The sequence below is a fragment of the Mandrillus leucophaeus genome, unplaced genomic scaffold, assembly GCF_000951045.1.
Source record: "Mandrillus leucophaeus isolate KB7577 unplaced genomic scaffold, Mleu.le_1.0 Scaffold224, whole genome shotgun sequence".
Lineage (NCBI taxonomy): Eukaryota > Metazoa > Chordata > Mammalia > Primates > Cercopithecidae > Mandrillus > Mandrillus leucophaeus.
In genome coordinates, this window is record NW_012102299.1 from 2,891,943 (window position 1) to 2,899,435 (window position 7,493).

Sequence of the window (7,493 nt, forward strand, 5' to 3'; positions counted from 1 at the left end):
TGCAGCTTGGAAGAAAGTCCCAGACTAATGAGTGCAGCATTATTTGAAATAATGCTGTAACATCCATTTTCCTAATGGCACAAAGGATGATATTGTGAGAAATGGCATGGAAATGGATGGCAGTGTGTCCAAACATGATCCCAAAGAGTCAGACTCTGAATGGGGAGGAGCTTCCAGAAAGTGTAGACAATTATTTTGTTGGTGTTCATTTTTAAGGTATCCATAAAATGGACATATAATTCTACAAACTGTCAAAAATGACTTATAAAGCTCTGCCAGTATGTATTAAAAATGCAAATTTATGTGAAAACATTATCTTTTTATTGGCAGCATTTTTATCTCTTGTTTGTATAAACAATAATGATGTATGTGACAATCAGTGGCATCTTAGAAACAATGAAATAGCTAAATGTCTAGTTGGTTTTGTCTGTTTGTTTTGTTTTCTTTTTTTAAGATCATGTTAGCCTGAATACTTCAGCATACTCTCCTAAAAATAAAGGCATTCCCCTATAACATTGTGGTACCATTATCACACGCAAAAGCTGAGCAGTACTTGCACAATGTCATCCAACATCCAGTCCATATTCAAATGTCTCCAGTTGTCCAAAAATGTCTTTTATATGTTTAAACCAATATTCAATCAAGTCTCATGCATTGTATTTGGCTAAAATAGTTCTTATTATGAGCACTGGGTATTACCTACTCAGTAGGGACAAATTTATTTTACCCATCGCCTCGAATCTTTTAAGCCATTTTGTTTCATCTTGTTTTTTATCGTATGGAACTCATTTAAGGTAAGGAATATTTAGCAGTCTTTAAAAAAAAAAAAAAACTCTACTGTAATTTGGCATCTGTATTTTCTTTTACTGAGTTTTTTAATCTTCTTGAGGTAAAATTAAATAAAAGGCCATTTTCAAACAACTTCGGTTTGCAGCAGGACCAGGTTGTTCTTAACGCACTAACTAAATTCCTCTCTGGGGTAATGCACTTATGTACAGTAGAGGTCCTGGAGACCTGAACACAGGTTGCCTTTTTAAAGTTCAGTATGCTATTCTCTGAGTGTTAGGGGTTTGGTTAATTTTGAGTAACCTCCTTATTTTGATGAAATATCCAAATCTTCCTGTTGCCACTTTGAAAATAGCTCCCTCCACATTTCCTTTAGATTGAAGTTGGTGCTTTGAACATAATGTTCATATCTCTGGAAAGAACAGCATCTCTTGATGAATAAAAATATTCCTCTTCAAAAAAGAACTTGCTGTTCCATTATTATATAAAATGTTTCAGTGCTGGTGTGAAAAGAATGTATAGACTTGTGGGTAGTGTATAGACTAAAAAACAAAACAAATTGAGTGCTCCAGATAGTAGGAAGTGAACACTGCATATTCTTATTATGCTTCTCATTTATCTTAGAGCAAAATAAAATGAGATTTTTTGGGAGAAAAAAATGGAGTTTAAAAACTATACAATATCATACCTAATATAAAGTACAATAATGTTTAATTGAAATTATCTGGCAACCCTAGCTAAAAGTGAGCTGTATGTTTCTATTTTAAATTTTTCAGAATGAATTTTATTTTATTTTTTTTTTTGCTTCTAGTTCTATGTAGGGCTTTCTGTAAGACGTCTAAAGAATAGAGTTGTATATGAGTAAAGTTTTACTGCTTATAAAATTTTTTTACAAAAGAATGATAAGCATCTGAGGTGATAATTTTGTTAATTAGCCCAACTTAATTATTTCACCTTGTAAACATATATCAAAACATCACATTGAACCCCATAACTGTATGCAATTATTATTTGTAAATTAAAAATAAAATCAAGAAAGAAAAAAATATATTCCTTTTTCAGCTGCTATGAACAATAAATTAACCCCAAAGCATGCAATACCGGCTGATGTCTGATCATTGATTTAGTATGACAGCTCCATTATGTAGATTTACTTCACCAGTTTCACAATGGAAAAGTCTTAATTTCCACACAACTGACATGTTATTAACTATAAGAAAATAACAAGCTCTGTTAACAAATATCTCTCCTTTCTTCTGTTTCTACTAGACTATTAAATGGGAAAAAAAAATTCAAAAATGTGATCTTGACATAGCAGCTTTCTAGATTATGCGTCTAAGAATCACTATCACTGCCTAAGCATGAGGCATCTCAGTGAACAAGCCAGGTCAAGGCCATTTCTATTTTTTCAGGCTTGCAGTTGCAGAATTTAAAAAATGCCAAAATCTATAGCTACAAAACCAATACATGTTACAGGTTTACATTTAACAAATTATTGTGCTCTAGAAAATTCAATCATGGTACATGTGACCTATCTTGGAGACAATTTCAAAAATATATTTTTGAAGCCCAACATTATGAAACACCCTAGGCTCCAACTTCCAGTCTCTTACAAGCTGTGTTACTCATACATTCACTTCATTAAATACATAGAGTTTTGATACCTCTATAATCTTCACCTTGTGGAAACTATTTGTTGTAGTTCTCTTGTCACGTTTGTATGTAAACACGTGCCATGGTGAAGTACCAAACATTGACACCCACAGCAATAAAAAAAAATTGAAAAAAATGTGTCAGAATATCGTGCTATACAACTTTTGATAGGGAAAATCATTTTCTATGTTAAGGGTAGCATTTTAATTCCACACAGACCTTGAGGAATTATGTGCAAATAAATTAGAGTTTAAAAATCCACAGAAATACTGATATCTCATCAGTTTATTAATTTGCAAAGAAAATTTCTCTCATTTCAAAAGGATTAAGTCATCACTCAGTTCTCTGATTTTTAGCTATCCCTGTCCATCAATAAATATAGCTATATTTCCACTCATTATTATCATCTCTCTCCAGTCTCACAGGAAGGTTTATCTTATATCGAGTCTCAACATAATCCTTTAACCTGTGCTTTAAATCTTACTCTTTTCTTCCTTAGAGACCTCACAACATCCTCTCCTTTGGTCCCTTCAACGGCTCCCTTACTGCTTTCTTTCCCTTCATATATAAATAAACATAAATCTCTCTCTCATTATTTAAAAAAAAACTTTAATTTCAGGGTCTCCCAGCCTTCATCTAATTGTCCTGATTTCCCCTTAACTAATTTCTTATAGGCAATCTACACTTTCTCCTTCCCTTTCTGCTCTCACCCTACAGCTGTAAAATTTCTATCCCTATCTTTTCAGGGAAATTTTTCTCACAAGGTTAAGCAGTTACTCCATTATTTCTAATAAAATGAACACATGTCAGCCTTGATTTTACTTGAAATCTATTAAATATGTAGATGTCTGGATCAAGTTTTCTTGAAATTGTCTCCTGTAGGGCTTCCATAATATAATTCTTGCCTGTTTTTCCTTCAATGTCTGTGGTAATTTTTCAACCTCCTTCACAGATTCAATTTCTTTCGGTTACACCTTAAGTGATGGCATTTCTCAGAGTTTCATCTTTGTTCTTCTTTTGATTTCACTGTATTCTGTTTCCCTGGGTGGCACCATCCACTCTTATAATTTCAAATAAACTGTACTGCTAAAGCACAAATCTATGTTTCCAACCTCGATGGCTAAATGCCCTTTATGCTTCTCTTGTCTACTTATTTCAGGGTCACAAAATCACTCAATACTTTACCACCAACTCTCCTCCCTTTTCAATGAATGGAACCATTGCCTTTCCTAACCCAGAAGACAGAAATTACGCTTGACTCTTCTCATTCGCTTTTCACAAATCACTGAGCCCTGATGAGGCTACCCACGAGAAGTCTCTTTGTTCTACCAGATGCCCTTTACCTGCAACTCCTGATGCTTCCGAAACTTGCCTCTTATATTAATAGCTTAGCTCTCCTCCCTGCCCCCAGATTGTTTGCCTTCAATATTTTCACCACAAAACTAACAGGATGATCCTTCTAAAATGCAGAGTCAATCAAGCTATTTCCCGTTTCCTCCCATGCTTAAAACAGGTCATTGAATTCCCACAGTCTTCAAAATAAAATATCAACCTGACCCTCCACAGTCTGTCATTGCCAATTTCTGCAGCCTCGTCTTACCAAATTTGCCTTGTAGGCCACATTTTAGTCATACTGAAATGCATATGCTGAATACTGACATTTCAGTCATATTGAAATGAGTGCTTTGAATGAATTTCTGGGAAAAATGCTCTTGAAACATTTGCACTTCTGCACATCCTCCTCATTTGACTCAGCTTGAACATCACCCAGGAAGTGGTGCCTGTTATCTCTTAAGGGACTGAAAATATTCTCCTTTTCTGTATTCTCATACAATCTCATTGAACTAATCTCAGCTACAAGGTCATTTTATTATTCTATGTAGTCAAATATGTGTTTCCTAGGCAGCTAAGTTCAGTGTTCCATGAGGTTGTGTAGCATATTTTCTTCTTCCCACCGCCACTGTCTTTTGCAATGTCTGACACATATTTGTATTCTATCAGTGTTGAATGAATGAATTCAAGCACTACTTACTAGTATTCTATTGCAGTTAGTAATGTGGTAAAGCATGTACATTACCTAATTTAAAATTAAAAGTGTTTCACTTTGTATAGATGCATAGAGAGATGTAGAAACAGAAAGCAAATCACGACTTTCTAAGTTGGTCTTTTTACTGTACACACTAACATCCTTGTCCATAATTTTACATGTGTGCCCACACAAACACACAATGTTTCTCATTCTGCAGAAATACAAAATACTCCCTTAGGGAGCATCAGGCAAGTTAAATTATTTAAAATACTTCCATGAATGAGAAAGACTGTTATTATAATTAGGCACATGTAACCAGACATGCTAGACCAAAAAAGTCTTATTTAAGAAAAAGGTATTCCATTGGTATTTTTGAGATTATAATTTCTTTAAATACTATTCTTTTAAAAAGAAACAATATATAGATGATTCATTAAAATATTATTATTTAAACTTTTATTTTAGGTTCATGGGTACACAGGCAGGTTTGCTCTATAGGTAAATTGCATGTCACAGGGGTTCAGTGTACAAATTACTTTGTCACTCAGGTAATAAGCATAGTACTCAATAGGTAGTTTTTTGATCCTCGCCATCTTCCCACCCGCCACACTCAAGTTGGCCCCAGTGTCCGTTGTTCCCTTCTTTGTGTCCATGTGTGCTCAATGTGTAGCTTCCACTTGTGAGTGGGAACGTGCAGTATTTGGTTTTCTGTTCCTGAATTAGTTTGCTAAGGATAATGTCCTCCAGCTTTATCCATTTTCCTGCAAAGGACATGATCTCATTTTTTTACGGCTGCATAGTATTCCATGGTGTATATGTACCACATTTTCTTTATCCTGTTTACCATGGATGGGCATGTAGATTGATTCCTTGTCTTTGCTATTGTGAATAGAGCTGCACTGAACATACACACGCACGTGTCTTTATGATAGAATAATTTATATTCCTTTGGGCATATATCCAGTAATGGGATTGCAGAGTTGAATGGTAATGTTTTAAGTTCTTTGAGAAATTGTTAAACTGCTTTCTACAATGGCTGAACTAGTTTATGTTCCCACCAGCACTACCTAAGTCTTCCCTTCTTTCACAGCCTCTCCAGCATCAGTTATTGCTTTAACTTTTTAGTAATAGCCATTCTGACTGGTGTGAGATGGTATCTCATTGCGGTTTTGATTGGCATTCCTGTAATTATCAGTGACACTGACCTTTTTTTCATATGATTGTTGGCTGCTGGTATGTCTTCTTTTGAAAAGTGTCTGCTCATGTCCTTTGCCCACTTTTTAATGCGGTTGTCTTTTTTTTCCTTGTAAATGTGTTTAAGTTCCTTATAGATTCTAGATATTAGACCTTTGTCAGTTACATAGTTTGCAAAAAATTTCCCCCATTCTGTAGATTGTCTGTTTACTCTGTTCATAGTTTCTTTTGCTGGGCTCTTTAGTATAATTAGGTTCCATTTGTCAATTTTCGGTTTTGTTGCAATTGCTTTTGGCATCTCCGTCATGACGTCTTTGCCGGGTCCCACGTCCAGAATGATATTTCCTAGGTTATCTTCCAGGGATTTTGTAGTAAACCATTATTTTAAGTAATCAAATGCATCTCTGAGACTTCAAAGATTATTAAAAATAACATAGCTCAACGTCTTCATATATTATAGGAAAGGAAATTGAGACTCAGAGGGAAAAAAAAAAACAGCTTGCATAAAATTGTACAGCTTGTAAATGGAAAAGTCAAAAGATGTTGGAACATTAAAAATTAAGTATGGTTCATTCCTTTATTGTAAATGATAGATTTAATTTAAAATATTGTGACCTCTAGGTTTTTTCTCTGCGGTTTTAAAGCCTCACATTTTTAAAACCAAAATGAAGAGCAGTGACTCTACGTAGTACCCACTCATGATTGACTATTTTATTTGAGTGTAATGGGTGCTGCAGGGACAGTTTACATGTCATCTGCTTTCAGCATTAAGCTCCTAACAAGCAGAATCCCACGAACACAACTTACGTGCCATTAAACCATCAGGGTCTCTTAATAAAGTACAAACCCAAAGGTAGATAAGGCCAACCAGCACTTAATCACTCTGAGGAGAACTAAACCACAAAAAGTAATATCCGAAAAAACAAAGCTTTTTTCCAATTCTACCACTCTCGGGCTCTTTACTCCTAGTAATATAGAGATACTACATCTGACACACAGAATCTGGGTCAAGAAATGATTTTTTAAATGACAGGATTGTCTGTAGTAAGATCATTTCCACTCCTACTGCATTATAGTTCTTTTCATTGGTGCTAATTCAATACATACAATGCAAATTAACTTTAGATCTCATTTTTGATCTTTTAAAATGAGGTATTATATAATGAACAATAATTGAGGCATTTTAAATAAAGTTTACTGATTCGGGTCACTAAGTACTCTTCCTTGTTTCCCTGAAATGTTTTATATTCTAGAAAATATTTGACGTTCATGTTTAAATATGATCTTATAATCTACGTATTCTTATTCATAATGATAATGAAAACAACTTCTACAACTTAAATAATGTGGTACACAGTTCACAAAGTGCTTTCATATGGATTTCACACAATCTCCACAATCCTATAGTATTTTTATTTTTTTATTTCACAGAGTTGCAGTAAGCTCAGGGATATTACATTAATTTTGAAGTTCACAATATTATTATCTGGTAGATCCTGAAGTTGATCTCATATTTTTGGACACCAAGTTCAGTGTTCTTTCCACTACTTAATTTTGTGATGTTGGTGAGGACATAATATTAGAAATGGAGTAATGCAGTTTTTTGGGGGTTTTTTTGGCCAACAAAGTTATTCAAAGTATATCAATTTTGGCTTCTAAGTGAATTTTCTTTATTAAAATACATTTCTATTCTAAGAAAAAAGTTTCCAAATTTTGGAGTCACTAAAAAATAAAAATAAAAAACAGCATTAAATAAAGGATAAATAAACTGAAAAGTAAGAAAAGAGAAGGAAGGAAGGAATGAAGGAACAAAGGAGGGAAAGAAAAGGAA